Raw genomic sequence first — 21,645 nt, forward strand, 5'->3', positions numbered from 1 at the left:
TTTTCGTTGTGCTTTCTGTCACCATTATCACAATCGATTTGAAGCCATAGCTGAAAGCTAAACTAACACTTTATGTAGTTTGCCCAAGATAATAAGATGTCTGCTTGCTGTAATGTTGATTCCTGAACATATTGAAAATTGATTCACAGTGCCTTCTATAACCCAGCTTTATTTTTATTCATACTAAAATACAGCGCTTTGGAAGGTAACAAGCAGATGACCAGCAGTTTTCAGAAAGCATGCTTTATTAAATGATATAATGTGTACCAAGCACTCAACAGAGAGCATGACGTGTGGTAGAATTGAATTAAATAGTAGTTACAACTACTTTTTCAAAAAAGTAATTAACACTAACCTACTTCCTCTGCAATGCAAGAGGACAACTCAACAAGCAGTCAGGACATAAATAAGCACATTTAAAGAAGAATTTCACCACTAACTTGCCCACAGGAAAATTACAGAAAGTGGAAGAGTGTTCCTGCAAAGACTGATGCCTAAAAGCTCTGCCAGCCTACGTCTTCATTTTTTGCAGAGCCCACCTTCCATAGCCTACAGAAAATAAATATAAATGTCAGTTCCTTGCTTGCTTGGCCTCCTTTGCTGCTAGGGCATTGATATGTTCCAATACTGACCAATGGGACCTGAGACCAAAAGTGATAAGGACACTTGTCAAAGACTTTCACCCTGAGGTAAGAGGAAGAGAAACAAGGAATATATCTTTCTCCATATTTCTTACTTTACATATTATTTGTGTGAGGCTGTGATGCTTGGTACTATGGCAGCCACTTTTATTTTATTTTATTTTTTTAAAGATTTTATTTATTTATTTGACAGAGAGAGACATAGCGAGAGAGGGTACACAAGCAGGGGGAGTGGGAGAGGGAGAAGCAGACTTCCTGCAGAGCAGGGAGCCCCATGCAGGGCTTGATCCCAGGACCCTGGGATCATGACCTGAGCTGAAGGCAGACGCTTAACAACTGAGCCACCCAGGCGCCCCACCAGCCACTTTTAGATCGTGAGGAGAGGGCCAAGGGCATCACAGAGAAACTGACGCAAAGCCCTGGTATTGCTGAACCACTGAATGAATCCTGGAACCATCCAGATTCCTTTTGATGTGAGGCACACAAACCTTTATTTCAGAGCCTCTGTTTCTGGTTTTTCTTTCTTGAAACCAAAAGTATCCTATCTGACACACCTTTATAACAGCTACACTTTCCTTTTAGAATGCAAGCTCAGTGAAGACAGGGACAGATTCTTTCACTGCAAATACAGTGGAAGTTTATTTTTCTCTTACGCAAAGTCTGAGCTGCTGTGACTCTGTGATGTTATCATGTGAACAGGCTCCTTTTATCTTGTTTCTCGGCCATTACTAGGGTGTTGCTGTCATCCATGAAGTCTAAGATGACTCCACACCATGTCTACATTCCAGCCAGCAGGAAGAGGGAAGGAGAAGAGGAGAGGGGGCCTCTTCCATTCAAAGGCACCACTTAGGAGTTGCCCGCATCACTTGGCTTATTACCCCATTCGTCAAAAGTTGGTCTACTGGTGATAGTTACAAACACAGCTGAGAAAGGAAGTCATGACTCTGTACGGTCATGTATTCAGCTTAAAATTCCACTATCCTGTTTGAAAGGAAAAGTAGGTATTGGGGAACAAGTTTCTTTCATAGCATCATTGATGAGAATAATAGGTGTAAATAGATTTGAAGATATATATATATATATATAAACAATGAGTACCTAGTCTATGGGAATCACTCCACTAATCTCTTTCACAGAATTATCTCATTCACCCTTCACATTAAACTTTCAACATAGATGGCATTCTTATCCCCACTTTGCAGATGTGGACAATAAAACGCAAGGACTTTGAGCAAGTTGCCCAATGTCATACATTGAATAATTTATGACACGTGTTAAAATCAAAGTCCATGCCCCTGATGTTTTACCCTTGAAGATCTATCTGGCTCACTACCACCTGTCCCTGCCCCAACTGCCTCACCCTAATCTTACATTCTGTAGTATGTTTACATCCTCTTCAAATTTTGCTTATGAATTCCAGGGGGTTATTTATTTACTTATTTTTACTGGCTGCCTCTCATTCCAGTGTTCTTCTCCAGAGTCTTGTTCTCTACTCCGTGCCTTTAAAGCACCAACTCCAAATGGTACACATCTCTTTTTCTTCTTTGTGATCTTCCAGTGCCAATTTTTAAGGAATTGTCATCACACTCCACACTGACCCTTCTCTGTTCTTTGTGATGCTGGCACTGGGGTTTAGCAACCACCATTCTGCTTTGCCCACTGCTGCCCATTAAGTCCTGCCAGGTGGAGGGAGCTTAGAGGGAGACTGTGAGCAAGACAGGAGGGGAGAAGGTACCACCTGCTACTTCCTGTTTCTTTCCCAGGAGCTACCCCTTCACATATCCTCAGAGACACCAGCTCCAGCCCAACAATGCTCCCTCCTCAAAGAACTAAGTTTCAGCCTCTCCAGGTCATCGTTCTGGTTTAATGATGCCAATCTTTTACCTAGGTTTCCTGAGCCTTTGGGTGGTAGCAACTTGGTGCAATTGCTACCTTCATAATACTTTACAGTTGTTAAAGTTACGCTAAGTCAGTTTTGGTTTAACTTTCTTCCTTCTCAATTATACATTGGCTTAGTTTTATTTTCCTGGGTAGATCCGTGTTTCCATTTTTAGAGAAATCAAGAAAATTCATAGACCATCTTTGATTGAGGGCAGGATCCCATTTCTACAACTCTGTCTACTCCACACAGAGGTGGGCACGGTCTGGGAAGCATGGTGGGAAATTGATAAGTGCATGGAGATGAATGATTTCACTTGTGTACATTCCTTATCACCCAGAAGCTGACAGAGTTGTCTTTGACTGAGTTGCTATCATGCTTGTTGCTCTGGTAAGTGAAGCACTTCAAACGTGAAAACCCTCAAGTATCCCTCTGAGGAAGGAAAGGAGCACTTTCTATTCTGCCCATTCAACAGGAAGGAAAACTGAGGTATAGCAAGGAGGTTGGCTAAGTCTTCCACTTAGACTGCTGCAGAGACAAGAGACAGTCTGATTCTTGGCCTGCTTTCTCCTCAATCCCCTAGACACGGGAGGACAAAGCTGACCTTTGTGAGCAAGGTTGTTCCTTCTCTCTCATCGTTCTCATTGGCAAGTACAATCCTCCATTTTCCTGGCCTGCCAGCCTGGCACTTTCCACAGGCATAAAATTCACTTTAGAGAAGGAAAATAAAAGTAAGATCAAAGGCTTGTATAATTTCACTTCTCAGGGGGAAAAAACCTTGCTCTAGCAGCCTGCCTCCCAGGACTGATCCAAACCACCCAGGCTCTGTTGTCCACAGTGAGGTGAAGCAGTGACGAGGACTTGGCCTTTTTTTCCTGCAGTCACTGATGATACCAGGGGTGGCTTAGACAGCCCAGATAAATAACCCCTGGGAGGCACGAAGGGGTGAGAGTGAGCCACAGGGCTCCCACCAGGACGATGGGGTCTGCCTATCTCAGTCCTTACAAGTTGTGCAGAATCAGAGCCCTATATTTATTTGGTTTAAAGTACTCAGATGTTCGTAGCCAAACAGCCATGTCTGAGCCTCACACCAGGTGATACCTCCTTGGCGGTGTCCAGCACTGTGGATACTATGGCTCTGTAATTGACTGATTGCACCTCCAAGCCTAGTATTTTTTATTTTTATTTTATTTTTTGACAATAGCAGATCTTGCCTCAGGAGGGGCTGGCTGATATGATAAGTTGCTTTGAAGATTGAGTGATATTTAATATTTTGAGTGACTGCTTCTTGTTGAAGCGACTGGGTTCTTCAAGGACACGCTATACATGTTTAAAATGGGATGTCTGGGGCTGCCACAGCATAATCGACTGTGAAATAAGACTGTTGGAAAGGACAATTACTTCTGGAGCCTCAAATGCAAGTCAAGTCTCCCGTGGCAGTGAGAGGGAGGGTCCCGGTTGGTTCTAGTCAGGAGTGAAAATGACTTGCTTTACCCCTTAGCATGGGCTGGTGCCTGCATTATACACTCACTGCCCAGTATTAGAGATGTGCAGGTACAGCCCAGACAATCAACCGGCAGTGGCTCCGAGGATACATGGCTGTTGTGGACAACCCATCCATCCACCCAACGTTAACTAATATCCAAAAACAGTTATTGAGAACCTACTACATGCCACGTATACACACAGGTACTAGCAGCAAAGAGATGCCCAGTATGCTTTTTAAGCACATGGTTCAGTAGAAAAGGAGAGAGAAAGTGAACACTAACATTTATTAAGACAAATACAATGGGGCGCCTGGGTGGCTCAGTTGGTTGAGCGTCCGACTCTTGGTTTCAGCTCAGGTCCATGATGTCACGGGTCATGGGATGGAGCCCCGTGTAGGGCTCCATGCTCAGCGGGCAGTCTGGTGGAGATTCTCCCCCTCTGCCCCTCCCCCCACTCCCTCTCCCTCCTCAAATAAATCCTTTTTTAAAAAACTAATACTATATGTTAGATATTATATATCTTATTAATCCTTTCAACCACCTTATAAAATAAATGTCATTTCCAGTTTACAGAAGATGAAACTGAGGTTTGGAGCAGTGAAATAACTAGCTCAAGACCACATAGCCGGTAAGGAGCAGCATTGGGATTCAGTGCAGGTTGAAGACACATGTCCCTGCCAACCTAAGTGGTGCACGGGACAGAAGCTCAGTTAGGATGTAGTTGTGAAGTGATAGAAACTTGCTTCTCCCACTGTCACTAATCTTGAAAGCCTCACTACTAATGTGGCCATTTTTATTTTGTTCTATTAAGGGAAAAACTTTTTTCTTTTCCTAAACTAATCAGGGATTCTAAAAGCTGTTCAAGAGGTTTTAGTGAAAGGTACATACTTAAGTCACATCAAATTAGACACACAATTGCAATGACAGTTCGCCAATACCCAAACCTGAGACACCATATTGAAGAAACCCCATAGAAATTTAAGCGAATGCTTGACCTAAAACTGCAGCTGATATTTGAAATGCTGAATGAATTCAAGAAATCCTGTGGATGGCTCCAAGTTTCAGCAAACCACAGTGTAAGATGACAACTGTAGGCAGTCCTTCTGAGCTGAGGGATGCTTTTTCCTTATCAGTATTTCATTTTTTTCCTCTGACAAATGCCCTCATCAGTCATAAAACAGTTTTCTTACACACACACACACACACACACACACACACACACACACACTCCAAAGCAGGAAAGATATATTTTTTTCAAAAGATTTTTTTGTCATCAATAAAATCTCCGATTAATATTTAGTGCACGTTACAAAATAAATCCTTTCATTTGTTTGTATTAGTTTCTCTGTTTTCGCATTCTGTTTCATTCATCCTGCATTTGACTACCAGGTATAATTTCTCGAGCCGTCACTCTTTTCATCTGCACTTTAATATTGTAATAGGTTTTCTCAATACTGTGGTTTGAATCCCTTAGACCACTAGCTTTCTTCTAGTTGGAAAGGTTAAAAAGCTGAAAACTACATTAAAACTACATTTCCTGGAATTCTTTGTGGATAAGGCTCTAGATTTGAGTTGGATTCTACCAACAAGTGGTTTTGTGCAATATTCAGAAGGTGCCGGCTTCCTGCCCTTCTTGGACAAGGTCATGGGCAGGTAGGTGTTTCTGTTGCCACAGCTTCCTGAGCATTTAGAGGCCAGCATGGTGGAGCTGCAGAAGTGGTAGTAGCTTTGTGATGCTGGCAGAGTTCTTGTAACTCTCCTGGTCGCTCATTCTAGACTGATCCAAGGAGATGTTCCTGGAAGCCCAGCCTAGAACACACATATCTAGCAGCTCCAAGAATCCTGTAAGTTTTCAATCCCCTATGTTAAATCCTTCCCTGACGAAGCACCTAGGGTGGCTTCTGTTTCTATTTTGTGCCCTAAGTGATAGTGAAGTCCCACATGATGGGATCATGTGCTTGGGCCGCTGTTTGGCTCCAGGCTATTTTTTTTGGTCTCGACATTAGACTTGCCATCTCCGAATTCTCACCTCATGCTTTTGCTCATTCCGTTTTCTCTGCTTGGAATGTTCTTTTATTTTCCCTTCAAACTCAGTTCAGATGTCACCTTCCCCAGAGAGTTTCCTCTTACAGATTTAGAGGAAAGTGAGATATTTGTGTGTTAGATGCATTCATTCTTTGGGTTTTGATGACACAGTGACCCAGGGATATGGAGATGAAAGTCAGCCCCTGCTCTTGGGGGGCTTTTGGTCTAGTGGGGGAGATAGGTCAGTAAACATATTTATAGCACAGAGACATAAACTACACTAACACATCGATGTATCTCTCGGAGGTGGGTACAAGGTTGATGTTAATAAATATGTGCCAATGTGGTTTGATATGACATACGTAGGTGACATTACATACAGTGAAATTCATGTGGCAGCACTTGATGCTATGAAAAAACACTGTCAGTTCCACTTTATGGATTCAAAGTCTACATTTCATTTCACCAGCACTAGGATAATGATTTGCCTACTGCTTTGATCCCTGAAAGCCACTATGATTTCTTGTGGAAAGAGAATATTCTGTGTCTTTCCTTTCTACATAAAATTCGACATTCCTTGAATTAATTTCTTTCAGAAGACATCCCATAAAGCTCCATTTGAATATTTTTTAATGTACCTAGTTAATTCTAAGATCAGAGCCCCTCCCCCAGTGAAGAAAGAAAAAAAATTTGACTAAGTGGGGATTATGTCTCACTCTTTGTTTAGTACAGTTAAATGTGTATTCACAAAGGGTTTAAATTGAAGTTTCATTAAAACAAAACCAAAAAGGAAACCCACAGAAGAAAAAAAAATTTTTTTTAAATTCTTGAACGTCTGCCTAGGAACATGGCCATCTGCCAGATGGAGCCACCTTAAAACATGCATACAATTCGGAGTGACTTACAGTCTAATTTCTTTCAGGCTTCCACCTGTGCTCAATTAATGAACTGAAGAACTTGAAACCTGCTTTCTTGAGTTTTCTTTGTTTCCTTTTGGGCAACCTACTCTCTGCCTGGCCAATGGAATGCCCAGGCAGTATCCACTGTATGTGGCAGCTGTCTCCACTGCCCCCAGCTGTACCAGTTTAGCTCTTCCTTCCCTCATTACAATACTGGCTCATCCTCTGATCCCTCTTTTCCTTCCATCTTCCAACTTGACAACCCTCCTTGGGACCACCAGCTTAATTTGTAGTCTTCACATCCAATGTATTCCATCCTATCCCATCTACCAGTGGTTCTAATCCCCGGATTCTTGATTTTGCCTTTTGGCCACAACATCTCCTCAAACTCAAAACCGGTCATTGCTCTCCTGTCTAACAAGACAACAGGACAGTCCAGAGCTGAGTAATTCCTTTTTTGTGTCCCTCAGAGAGTTGTGTTAAAGTCTTAATTCCTGGTTCTTGGGACCCAAATAGGGTCTTTGCAGATGTAATCAAGTTAAGATGAAGTCATAATCGATCACGTGGGTCCTGATCGATTATGACTGGTGTCCTTATAAGAAGAGAAAACAGAAACAGTGGGAGGAGAATGCCATCTGAAGACAAAGACACACTGACACAGAGGGAAGATGGCCATGTGAAGATGGAGGCAAAGATTGGACTACCGTTGCTGTAAGCTGAGGAACACCTGGGGCTGCCAGCAGGTTGAAGAGGTGAGAAAGGACTCTTCCCTAGTCTTTAGAGGGGGCATGGTCTTGCCAACACCTTGATTTTGGACTTCTAGCCCCTGGAACTGGGAAAAAAATACATTTCTGTTGTCTTAAACCACCCAGTTTATGGCAATTTGTTACAGCAGTCCTAGGAAGCTAATATAGAAACTCAAACAAGATACAGACCAGTTGGCCCCGTGGTTGGGTACTGAACATCAAGAAAAGCAAAAACCATCTGTTCCAGCTCTCTGTTTGGAAATACTTTCTTGTATTTCAATACCACATTAAAGTTCACAGAACAGTTTCTGCATACATTATCTCCACAATTCTTTGAGTTTGATATGAGCCCCTGGATTTTACAGTTGAGGTAACAGAGTTTGGACGTTGAGTGGCTTGGTCAAAGTGCTGCAGCTAGTGGATGAAGGAGTCCAGCTCAATCTAGATTCTTTTGACTAAAAGCCAAGGAATTTTCTACTGCCCCATCCCGCCTATCCGGGCATAGTGAAAGAAGTCCTTGACTGGATCTCATTTCGGTCCTCACTATGGTTTATGTGTATGCTGTTGGACAGGCAACTGAGGACTGAAATTAAGAACTTGAACTTAATCAGATGAGTGAAAATGTGTGCCGGGCTGGCTGACATTGCTAAAAGAGAATATGGCTTGAATACTGCCTACCTCTTTCCAACTCTGCTGCTACCACCCTAGTGCAAGTCTCTATCATCTCTTGACAAGGCCACAGCACTGGCCTCATGTTGGTCTGCTCCTGTTCTTCCCCACGACAGTGGTCTCAAAGCCCCCCAGGGAACATTTAAACATGTAAATCACATAATGCTAGTTCCTCACAGACCCTTCCATTGTGCACAGAACCATACTTAACTTGAAACACAAGGTCCAGCCAAGTCTTCTGATTCATCTCATGTCTCTCTTATCCCTTGTTCACTATTTTCCAGCCTCCGCGGTCCTCTTCTTTCTCTCAAACATGTCAAGACCATTCCTGTGACCAGCCTTTGCCCCAGCTCTTTCTTACACCAAGCATTCAAGTTGCAGCTCAGATATTTCCACTTGAGAGAGGACTTCTCTGAATGCCTGCCTGAAGTAGTAGTCCCCACCCCAGTTTCTCTCTACCCTATCTACTTCATTTTCTTCATAGAAATTCTTACTATTTCACATGATCTTATTTATGAATTTGTTTCTGTGTTGTCTGTCTCCAAGTATCTAATATCCATGATTATCAAAACTGTGTGTATCTTTTGCTATGCTTTTTCTACATATTTCCAGAGGATAAAGGGGTGCTGAGTGGGTAGTAAATGCTCAGTAAGGTGAATGAACCCCAAGTGTAATTAGCATTAATAGCCACATTTTACAGAGCTTCCTCTGCCTCAGGTACTAATGTGATCTTTACATGAATGATCTCATTCAAGCAACCCAGTGAGTTAGAAATGACTCTTAACCCCCCATGTTAGAGATGAGACACGGGCTGAAAGAGGTTAAAGGCCATGCTCAAGGTCACACAGCTTGTGAGTGTCAAAGGCAGGACTGGAACCCCGGTGTACGAATGGCAAGCTTACTCTCTGATTCCAATGCCCTGTTCAAACTGTGTACAGACTCGAGTTGCTTCTTTCATAGCTGGCAATGGCCATTGCAGAGAGCAAATGTTAGGTATTAAGGCAATGATTTTTTTCTTTTTTATTGGAGTTGACCAGTCCAGGACTCAGATCCAGGGCCACAGTTTAGTATGTGGGGTCAGGAAAATGGCTCCATTCTTGGCAGTCCCATAGCTTGTAGGGCACCATTCTGATATCATTTGCCTTGGTGCTTTATGGATTGAGGGGGGACACAATCCAGACAAATCAATGGATCCCCTGACAGTAGAGGATTCTGAGAAAGAAAGAGGGTCACGGTGGAACACTGTTTGATGCTCCCCCCGCCTCATATGCCTCCCATTAATTTCCACTCCTGCGTTAGCGAAGCTGGCTGGGACACAGGCTCCGTTCGGAAAAACGATGAAACACAAACGTTTATTGAGTCTGTGCTTCGAATCAACAGGGTTTTCCTCAGATTGAGTTGCCGCCAATTATCCTCCATGCAATTATGGCGATCCCAGAAGCAAGCAGATGGGGAAGAGTTTTGTTTTCAAATGGAGGAGAAACCAATATGTAGGAAGAAAAGGCAGCTTGTTCATTTGAACAGACTCCAGGTGGCTGGTCGCCAAAAGGCAAAGAGCTGGGGAGCCAGGTCTGGCCCTGGATCAGTCTGGCTGCCCACAGACCAGAGGAACTGCCGAGACACCAGGGCTCTGCCTCCACTCATCAGGCTTGCCTGCCGTTGGCCAGCTTGGCTGGGCGAATGGAGGCTGAGGGAGAAACGGCCCACAGAGGCCCTTCCAGGTCAGGCTCCCGACCTTGACGCCTTTAGAACATCAAGTCCCACTATTTTGTTGTTGTTCAACAGCGACATGATGGTTTGTTTTATCAGAGAAAAAAATTTAAGAAAAGATGTGAAGAGCTCAAGCCATATGGCAAACCTCCTTGGATGGCTTTGATCATTTGGAGTTTCACACAACCTAAAAGACATTCTGCCTTTCTTAAGGATTAGATTGTCATAAACTTCTTGCTGGACTCTGCCTCTTGGGGTTACTGTTCCCAAGAGAACTGAGGATGCTGTTGAGTGATGGCCGTAATTATTTCTGTCTGTATTTTTATTTATAATCACATGGTCACATAGGGCTCCCTCAAAAACAGTCAATATTTGCCAGTTTCAGGATCATCAGTGCTTAGAGGGAATTTCTTTTCTCTTTGACACAAAGGGACCGTTATCAAACCCAAGGCACATGACATGGACTACGAGCAAGACTGGCTCACTAAATTAATGGAGGTAAGAAAATAAATTTAATGAGGGAAATTCCATGCAAAAATCAGCCTGACCCATAATCCAAATGAAGGTAGCTTGAATTTTAGTTATCACCCACATAGGAAATAATGACTTGCAATCCTGTTTCCAAAAAGTAGCCCTTTTCCCTAGAAAAACAAGTGAAGAAAAGTTATCTGACCTCAGGTTTAGTCCCTGTTCAGCCAGGTAATAGCTGTGTAACTTTAGTCAAATTGTCTACATTGTCTGAGACTTGTTTTCTTCCTTCAGATTGAAGTAGCACTCCCAAATTCTGGGATCAGTTTCACGAATGGATCCAGAAACATACATTTTTGGTTAGAAGGGGAGAAAAAAAACACCCTGATACATTTCGTGCTTTTTAAAGGGCTGATTCCCTCTGTAAGCAGCTAAATGAGATGGCCAGAGAGCATGTTGATGATTTCACAAAGGATCACAACAATTGCATGTCTCTTACCTGAATGGATATTGCAGGGATATACTGGGATATGCAAAATAGAATCTGGCCATACAGCAACATGTATGAGATGGATGGTGCCTGTTTTGATGGTAAGGGGAAAAAAAGCCCAAGACACCTCTCAGAGGCAGGAAGCAATTTTGGAAGTGCTGCAAAAGACAATGATATTGTTCTTGGTTTAATAGGTGATCTACCCCATGAAATAAAGCTGCAGGGCCACGTTTGTCTTGGTTAATAATGTCAGTGGAATGAGGAGGTTTAGCGGTAATAACAGTAATAACTGCGTCGATGTAACTGCTGGGGCTGAATTTCCATCTGCAGCCTCGTAATATATGACCTTTGTTATGTCTCTACCTGTTGATTTTTTAAAGGCAAGATTGGCTTGTCTGTTCTGCTCTGGGGATGGAGGCTGAAAGGGTCCATTTTTCCCTAGATAAATCAAGGTTTTGTGGGTGGTGATTTAATCTCCCAAGTGTCCTTTTGGACTTGATTAAAATTACAGACAAAGGAAGTCAGACTTTAACAGATACATTGTTACTTTGATTCTGAATAGATGGGCTTAAAGGTGGACATTTTTATTTACTTCCTGTCTCATCAGCTCCTTTTTTTCCCCATAAAAAATAAATACTGACACCTGTGTTTTCTTCCTATGCCATTCCTCCTGACCTCCCTTGATAGAGTTAACCATTCCCTACTCCTGGAATAGGTCTCTCTTATTACCCTTGTCCTACTCTTTTGAAAAGCATGCATTAACCCATTTTATGTTTATCCCTGGCTTGTTAGTGTTTCGAAGGTGGAGACTAGGTCTTGCTTACCTTTAGATCTCTAATACCTAAATTGGAGCCCTGGCTGATGTGCCATACTTCCCAGAAGTGCAATGGAATATTCTGTCTAGTGCATTTTTCCCCCAAAATGTTTTCACACGATATGCACTCATTTTGTTCTCTCAATCATCTGATGCTGTGGTCAGGAGAGGTAATGAGCAGAAGAAACTTGATTAAGTGAAGTGTGTTGATTGGAAGTTGGTTGAATTGCTCAAGATTGCCTAACAAATTAGTAGCGAACACAAGGTCGGAGCTCATTTTTCTAATTACTAGCCTTGAGCTTGGACCAATCCATGTGGGATTGGTAACCCACGGGACACGTGCAATTATAGATACTTTTACCATGATTGTTCCCTCTCTACTATGCCCAGGCTCATATACAATGTTTCTTTATTTTTTTTTCTATCCCATCTTCCTTTCCCTCCATTAATTTTAATTTAACTTAATTTATTAATTAATTTATTTTTACCTTCTTCCATTTTGTTCCCCTCACCACCACTTTCTTGGTCTTCCTTTTGCCCCATTTGAGGGCTTAAGGCTGTCTGTGACACATACTGAAACTGACTGCTTAGCTTAAATAATGCCAAGAATTTCCCCGGCAAGCCTTATATCATGTAGACTTGTCTTTTTCAAGTTTGGGGGTCTTAGAATTGGGAGTTCCAGAAGTCCCAGGATAGGCGCATTGTACTGAAAATATGAATGACCATATATAAGGAGTGTATCATTAGGGAAGGGGTACGGACAGTGAATTCCAGGACTTCAGAGGACACTGAGCTGAGCTCATTACAGGGACATGGAGAGACCTGTGGAGGAGGGGGAATGGTGGTTGGCCCTTGAAGGATCTAGCAGAGCTGTGCAGTCAGTTGGCTTGGGTTTGAATCTTGCCTCCAGCACCGATCAGCTGAGTGAGCTTGGGCAAAGTCATTATCCTTTCTAAGCCTTTGTTTCCCCACCTCTAAAAAGGAGATAGTGACAGTTATAATCATACTATTTCATGCTGTGAAGATTAACAAAGACAATATAAATAAAGGGCAGAGAACAGTGCTTGGCCCATGGTCACTCTTCCACACACATCAACTATTATTCCTAAAGTGCTAATTTTCTGTTATTTGTTGTTGCACCCACAGGCAAAGGTGCATTATAGAGCGTAACAAAATTCACCTGAGTTTCTGCGGTAAAACATAAACCCTCAAAGCTTTGAATTGTGGTAATATGCCTCAGGCCCTGGACACTCTGTCCAATCTCCTCTGACCTGATGTGTCATTGGAATGGTTTAGAAGCATAGACTGGGATGGGTCAATCACAGCTGAAGACCTTGAAGGAGGAACTGCAGAGTTCCTGGCCCTCACTGGATGGTTGACCAGATGTTTTAGAGAGAATGCAGTCCTACTGGGTAATTCCTTGTTGAGTACAATGGCCACTGCCTACTGTAGTCTTGCTTGTAAAGACAAAATGATGAGTAGCTAAAGCCTGTTCTCCCTAGTCCCCAACTTGCCTTCTTTGGAATCTCTTATACCCATAGCCTCAAACCCCCAGCTCTCTTTAGCTGGGAAGGCTGATGCCATCTTCTTCACCATGGTGGTAACCCATCTATGTTTGTCCATCTAGCTCAGGACACTACCTATCCATTCCATTCTCTACCTCTGTCCCTGCCTCTAACTTCTCTATCCCCAACAGGAGTTTGTAAATCCAGTAAGTAAATTTGTGATATGTAACCAATGAGTGATACTGCATGCAACAGGTTACATCTTTAAGGGAATAGGGTTGATTCTTGTTATTTGTGGTAGTTATGTCTATAAAGTGGCTGTGAACCTTGAGTTGGAGAGCACTGAACCATTTCTCCCAGGGAACACACAGGTTTAGGTTCTTGTGAGCCTCTGGTCACATTTTTGTCAGCTGATGGATACATAACCTTGTTTTATGTGTGTTTCTGTTTAAAGGCTCCTTATTTAATATATATTGTTGGTTCAGTAACATTCAACTCATGGCCAACTGCACTACAACTCTTGCCTGAGTGACACTTACCTAACACATGTACTTTCTCATATCACAGCCTTCTTGTGCAAGGAACACTAGGCAGAACCCTAATACTACACTTGGGGGACATTTTCAACAGCAAAATCACCAACCAAAAGCACAAAAATGTGAAGATCATGGCACTATAGAGATCCTGAAGAGGACAATTGTTTCCAGGATGACAGCTAAAGCAAGAAGGCAGAGCACTGCCTTGGACCTCAGCTGGGAGCGTGTGTGTCACCAGACTCCAGTCTTTTGTCGCTCTGCACGTGTCTGCAAATGGCCACAAAAAGCTCCACAAGTATTGATTTTAGCCAATAAATTTTAGCTAGTGGGAAAATTTGCAAATACAGAGTCTGCAAATAATAAGGATTGATTTTTATATATGTATGCATTTTCACAGAGTTCAGCCTACAAAGGAAACTCTCTTCTGGGCTACCAGGACTGAACACCCTTTGAGGGCTCAATGACATTTTACTGTCAGGAGAACGGTGGTCTTTAAGTTCCAGTGTGTACATCTGCTTTCCGGTTAAGACTTCGGAGTCAGTCATACGAGTCTCCCCATGATTAGCTGTGCAATCTCAGGCAGCTCAGCATTTTTGAATCATGGTTTAGCTATGAGATATAAATTATTGGGAACTTAGGTTTATATTTATTCCTCAGAAAGTTTTTCGTAAGGCTAAGGAATACACATAAAGGACTACTGGGTAATCCTATCTGGACATACTGGAAGTACTGGATAATTTACCAAGTATTTTTTGCCCCTATCTTTGACTGTCTTCTCTTTTCTTCAATAAATATCCAACCTGACCTGTCCTTCAAAGCCCTACTAAAGTTTCTCTTCCAGTTTCACTCCAGAGTCCCTCTGGAGTGTTCCATGTCCTCCAAAATCATGGCACTGACTACCCAAACCCCTTGCTAATAGAATGCTATGTTATGGAATGACTTACATCTTCATTTGCACTTTTGTCTGTTTTTGCCTTGTTCTCTCCATTACACAGACATAAAACACATCTGAATATCTACGATGTGCAGCAAGCATTCCATGCAATGCTCTGTGGGTCCCTGACCTCAATGTGTTCAAGACCTTGGAATCATTTCTGATTATTTTCATATTTGCATAGTGCTTTCTAGTGGCATTTCTATGAATCTTTGCCTCATTTATTTTTCCACATTTAGGTCTCTTTACAAAATGGGCAGGGCCAAGTCCAGTATGTCCATTTCATAGATGAGTAGGCTGACTGTCTGATAAAGTGAAATAAGTTGTTCTAGTTCACCTGAGAACACATTACTTGCAGGGAGACATTTGTTGATGCTCTGATGTTTGTGTGAATTCTTTTAATGAGTGAACGCCAACTTCCTTTGTAGCCTGAACTCTGCCTTGAAAAGTTCTTTTCTATTCCAGGTTAGCCGTCAGTTGTTGTGTTGGGGCAAGTGTATCATTACCACCCTGAGAGGACAGCGAACACCCCAGCAGGGGGATCTGCCGAAGATCCCAGCCAAAATCTGGCAGTAACTATTTGAAATTCCAATTCTGATGCTGATCTTAGCTATAAAGCCAATTTGAACATCATGGACCATTGCACAGAAAGAAAGAGGCTGGAGACAGATAGTGGACAGCAGGAAACACAGCAGGAAAGAGTTATGATGTAAAATATTTGTATCAGATGCCTCTGGTCATTCCTTTTTTGAGCTCATATTGACAGAGTTTTCTCTATCTCTGCATTCAGAGTTTTGTACTCTTCTAATAACAGACATTTAAACCTTTGTTCCAATTTAGGTCAAAATTACTCAAGCAGAACCCTGAGTTAATGTGTAAATTTTCCCCTAGGGTATCCCTCATTTTGGAATGAAAGGCTTAGTCCCATCTTTTCAGGCATTAGAGAGGAGGCTTGGGGGTGGGAGCTAGCAAGAACTTTCCAAGTATTATTCCAAGAAAATATCATGCATATCAATTGAATATACTCTGCTTTGTCCTTTTTGAGTCTCGATGTTTGTAATATCATCTATTATTCAACCATCTGTCTCTTAGTCTGTCATTTGTGATGTGGGGGAATGGAAAAAGATTTAGTTCTCCTAGGTCTCTTTTAGTCTTTACAGGGTGGTATTTGGGGATTTCTCTTTCCTTCTCATCCATCACTATTCTTTCCAAACTCCTGACCCCTTTGTGTTTATGTTATTATTATTTTTAAATGATTATACATAAGGGTTTAAAAAAAGAAAACAAAATTCTCTCACCTTGCCCCTTTTTTTCTTCTCCCACTTCTCGATCCTTGTATCCATCGTTGAGGATGTCTTCAACTCTCAGTCTTAGCAACATCCGTTGACACCCCCTCTTCCCATACACATGGACGGGTAAGAAATTAGTTCATTATCCACTTGCTCTGCATTTCTCTTCCCAGTTTTTTAATTAGAAAGATCTTAATCTTCTGTTTGTCTATTGGTTATCCTTGTAAATTTAAATATATGCTTCAACTTCTATTTCGTGGTCCATCAACTCTGGTAAGACAAGGACTCTTGTTTTTGTTTTGGTTGCCATTGGCAGGAATTTGTCTCTACTAGAGTTGTTTTGGTAAAAGACCAAGCCTAGTTTTTGCGCTGTAAGATGAGCTTATCCAGCAAAACTACCTGTCACCAGCTTGGTGATAAAAAACTCTGGGACAAAGACACATTGGAAACCAATATCATAGAAGGTTTAGTTAAGTTAAAACTGATAAACTCAGGGTAAAAAAAAAAAAAATCAACATGATAAACAGTAATTGGGAAAATCGCTCACTTAAAAAAGAAACACTATCCAACAATTAGCCGAATTAGCACCTCTATTGATTCTTGGAAGTATTTTCTCCCATTTAACCTACTCAGATCAATTAGCTTGGCATTTGCCTCCAACTTCATGTATCAATATAACTGTTTTCTCCCCAGCCTAACTGCTACTTAGGAGATAATGGGAGGGGTGGACCATTTTACAAGACAATAACACAGTTCCTGGAGAAATAAATCTAGAGACTGAAGGAATCAGATTTATTTCCAAAGAAAGTGGTACATCCCTCCCATGGTGCCTAATACACTGGTGGTTAAACAATTAAGTTTATTTTTGGATACAAAGTTAATTACTTTGAAAAGTCAGTGATACTGCCATTGACAAATACTACCCTTAAACCCCTCAGAAATCACAAAGCGGTCGCTCAGAACAGCTAAAATGGCAACATTTGACATTTGTTATTGCAGGAATTATGGTGCTCCTGCAAAGTTACCTGATCTTTCCCATCTTAATTGAACCTTAGCAGGGCAGGCTTTGGAAGTTACCTGGAGGTGGAGACTGAGGACCCCATTATTTTCCTTGTTAGGCCCAGTGAATATTCCCCAAATGCCTCCATTAGCTGTCAAGCACCTTTCTTTCAATTGTTAAATCCCTTGATTTTAAATTCTATTTAGGAGCTAGGCAGGCTCCAAATGTCAAAGAACACCATCATAATGGCCAATGAATGACTTGAAATTTGGTTTGCCTTCTGCAAAATTTAGATCCCTGTTAGAAGCAAAGGATCACAAACAATAGAGAAGTAATTGAACACTTGGGTTATACAAAGTAAGATTTATGTGGCCACTAAAAATAATGTCTGTAGATGATATTTAATGATAATGAAAAATGCTGCAATATACAGTTAGGTGTAAAAAGGCAGGGAACAAAACTACCCCAGGAATCTAATTTTATTTAAAACAGCGGCATGTGGGTCATCAGGGGAAAAAAAAAAAAAAAAAGACTGGAAAGAAATATTCTATGTTTATTTCAGGAAGGTGGGTCTATGGTGGGTTTATGGATTGTTTTTATTTTTTTCTTTACATTTTTCTCCATTTTCCAAATATTCATTTAACACACTTTTATAATCTGAAGAAAAAGACTATTTTTAAAAAATTTGAAAGGACTCTGAAGGTTTAGAATTTCAGGGGGTCCAGACCCTTCTGCCTCACTCTTTTTTCACCTTCTCTTTCATGATGTACCACCGGCAAAGAGCTGGATATCTCCACATTTTTCCTCTCTTTGAAATTAAAAAAGGCCGTTATCTACTTTGCCCGGGTAGAGGGACATAATGAAGGATGATAGAATGGTGCCTATAAAAACATTGATCACTTCAGAGAACAAAACATTCATCTATTCTAATATTGTGTTTCCTAAGTGATGATGGGTCAGTTAGAAGCCCAGCAGGAGACAGTGGATATGCCCACAAGGGATCACTGACTAAAGTTTCCTAAAAGGGCTATTTACAAAGATGGTGGCTGACTTCAGGGAAATCAACAAGGATGGTGGAACTGGGGAGCAGGGAGTTGTAGGGGAGATCTGGATGAAAGTAGCCCCTGTCGGTCTTTGTTGTGACAGGCATACAACGGAATACTACAAAGCAATTCATTGTAATGAACTATTGATAGACTCAACAACATAGATAAATCTCAGAATAATGATGTTGAACAAAAGAGTTCATATTCTATGATTCCATTTCTATTAAATTCTAATCAAAGTAAAACTAATCTATAATGATGGAAATCAGATCAGTGGTTGCCTGGGGCTAGGAAGGCAGGGACGGAATGGATGGGGAAATCAGGTACCTTTTTGTGGTGGAGTTTTCTTTTTAGACTGTGGCAGTGGTTGTACGGATGTATACATTTGTCAAAACTCTTGAAACAGTAAAAATAAAGGGAGTTTTTATGACATGCAAATGAAGTCGGTAAAAAGAAAGGGGGCGAAGAAAAAGGAAGAAAGAGCAGTGAGGGAAAGAAAGAGAGAGAAGCCGCTTCTAACAGTCGGTCCAGCAGGGAGGAAGCTAGGAGATAAAATGCCACTCCTCCTCTTCTCCCCCTCCCTGGTCTCTTGGTGCTGTCTCCCAGTTACCCTGCTCAGAAGCTGGAGGACAGGGCGGTTTGTTGAGGAAGACTTTAGAGATCAGCCTGCTGGGGCCCAGAGCGGAATGGACAGTAAGAGCGCATGGAGAATCCTCAGCGCAGAATGTTTCTATTCTGTGTCAGGCCCTTAAAGATCCGCTGCGGAGAAAAATGTTAGGAAGAAAAGTACTTCTTGGTTAAAAGACTTACAAATGGGCCGAGTGACAACACTAGGCAATTTGATTGAGGGACTCTGCCTATACTAGGAAAGTCCAGTGTAAGATTGCAATAAAAAGTCATCCATGGTGTGCGTCTTTCCTGTCGCTACACATAGAAAGAAAAACCCAATTATATGCGCAACTGTAGAACCATCTGTTTGCAAGTACCAAGGGACATGCGGAGCACAGTGATGCCCATTTTTCTGGATGTCAAGATCAAAGTTAGGGTCTCTTTCACACAGCCTAGTGTCCCTCAGTGATTCATTAAGTGTCTCTGATCCCTTTACATGCATTTATTTAATACTTTATTTGCCTACTGTCACTAAGAGTAATTTATATTTGAAATTCAGTGGATGACTGAAATATGACATTATATATAATTTGTAATGCCAACTAACAATAAAATTTTTTTACGGTATGGCACACTTCCAAGTTTAGGGAGATAAAATATAAACGTAATTTTTAGCATCTTTGGAAAGATTCGGTTTAATCAGAATACTTATGCACTTCTGTAAAATAGTGATGCACACATGGATACTATTGGGATATGTAGGACTTCCTGCCCCTTCACTAAAGGACCTCAGATAGCTCTTATAATTTTCTTAAGCTTTTGTCGAATTTGTTGTCACTTTTCTTCTCTCTGTCACACCAATGCTTCCCAGTACTTCCAACTTGCTTGACTATGCAACTATTTGAGCCCAATCTAGGGAGGATGGAAATACTGAATTTCAGTATTTGTTAGAATTGTGTGTAAACTAAAGGTAAAGAGTTACCTAGAGACTAAAAGACACCCATTTTGATAAATAAGTTTGGCAACACTGATTTTGCCTTTTACTAGACTTTTTTTTTTTTTTTTGAGGTTTTCGGATAACACTCTGGATTTTTAAGCCCCCTTCAGTTCTATTTTTCTAGATTTCCATTTCATTCCATCCCATCTCTCCGGTTTACAAATTTCTTATATTTATTACCTGTTTTACCAGGTTGTGTTTTAAATTTGTTTTTCTCAAACTGTAAGTGATTCCTGTTTCCATATGTGTTTGGGGATGTGGAGGAAAAGCCTGAGATCTAAGCATATCCCAGTTGATTTTATAGACCTGGTTATAGCTTTGCTCAGTCAGGGATTCCTGCCTGTACGGCTCTACTCTTTGAACATGAGTCACATGCTTTTCGATGGGACCCTCATAACTGACTGTCTATATGTTTTTTCCATTTGATGATCCTATTTTAGGAAGCATGGCAAATGAGACCATAAATATATTTTAGCTTACTTGGACTAATAATTCTGAATCTGTGGTTTGGATCCTATAAACCCTTAAAGATGTAGATATCATGATGCCTATTTTACTACTGAAAGAACTGAAGACTTGGAGAGATTTTTTTTTTTTTTTTTCACTTCTTCCAGATGTTTCATTAGTTAGTGAAGAGCCAGGACTTATATACAGATTTGTCTGGCTCTTTTAAAAGTAATTATCAGTTCAGGGACACCTGGGTGGCTCAGTTGGTTAAACGTCTGACTTTGGCTCAGGTCATGATCTCTGAGTTCTGGGATCCAGCCCCATGTTGGGCTCCATGCTTAGGAGGGAGTCTACTTGTCCCTCTCCCTCTGCCTCTCCCCTTGCTCATGCTCTCTCTCTCAAATAGATAAAATCTTAAAAAAAAAGTAATTATCAGTTTATTAAGTTCTCTTTCACCCAGAATTCAGGGAGATACCACATGGAGACATTCATGAGCGATAGGAAGACTGTGTGTGCCTTCTAGATTGGAAGGTCCGTTTTGGAGTCAGGGACCGTATTCACTTTATGACACATAGTGTTATCAAGAAATTTTGTAAATTGAATAAAGAATCTGATTTTTATATTTATGGCCTGTAGTTTCAGATTTCAGAGTAAAGCAAAAGAAGTGGCTTTTATAAATCTCTGATTTCATATGTTTTAACTGTCAATAAATAGAAGCTATTCATTTGGTTACTCAAAGAATATTTACTGAGCACCTACCAAGTGCCCTAATTAGTGGGTTAGTTGTGTGACAAGTTATCCCCAAACTTAGTGGCTTAAAACAACTCACATGCATTATCCCAGAGTGTCTGTGGGTTAGGAATCTAGGAATGGATATGCTGGATGGCCCTGACTCATGATTTCTTACAAGATTGCAGTCAAGGTATTTTGGGGGGCTGCAGTCACCTCAAGGCTCAAATGGATGAGGCTCCATATCCAGGTTCACATCCAGGTTCATTTACATGGCTGTTGAGCAGTCTGAGAATATCTACCACCAAGCTCACTCACACAGCTATGGGGAGGCTTCAGTTTCTTTTTTCTTTTCTTTTTTTTTAAGATTTTATTTATTTATTTATTTGAGAGAGAGAGAGAACACGAGTGGGAAGGAAGGGCAGAGGGAGAAGGAGAAGCAGACTTCCCGCTGAGCAGGAAGCCCAACGGTGGGCTTGATCTCAGGACCCTGGGATCATGACCTGACTGAAGGCAGACGCTTAGCTGACTGAGCCACCCAGGGGTCCCGAGGCTTCAGGTTCTAACTGGACGTCAAAGTGGAGACATCAGTTCCACACAACGTGGGCCTCTCTTTAGAGCTACGCAACATGGTAGCCTGCTTCCCCCAGAATGAAGGTTCTGAGAGAGAAAAAGAAAGACAGAAACAGAGATAGATGGGACAGAGAAAAGAAGATGGAAGTCTT

Source organism: Callorhinus ursinus, unplaced genomic scaffold (assembly GCF_003265705.2).
Source record: "Callorhinus ursinus isolate GAN/ISIS: 27379988/994484 unplaced genomic scaffold, GSC_fseal_2.0 scaffold4, whole genome shotgun sequence".
Taxonomy (NCBI): domain Eukaryota; kingdom Metazoa; phylum Chordata; class Mammalia; order Carnivora; family Otariidae; genus Callorhinus; species Callorhinus ursinus.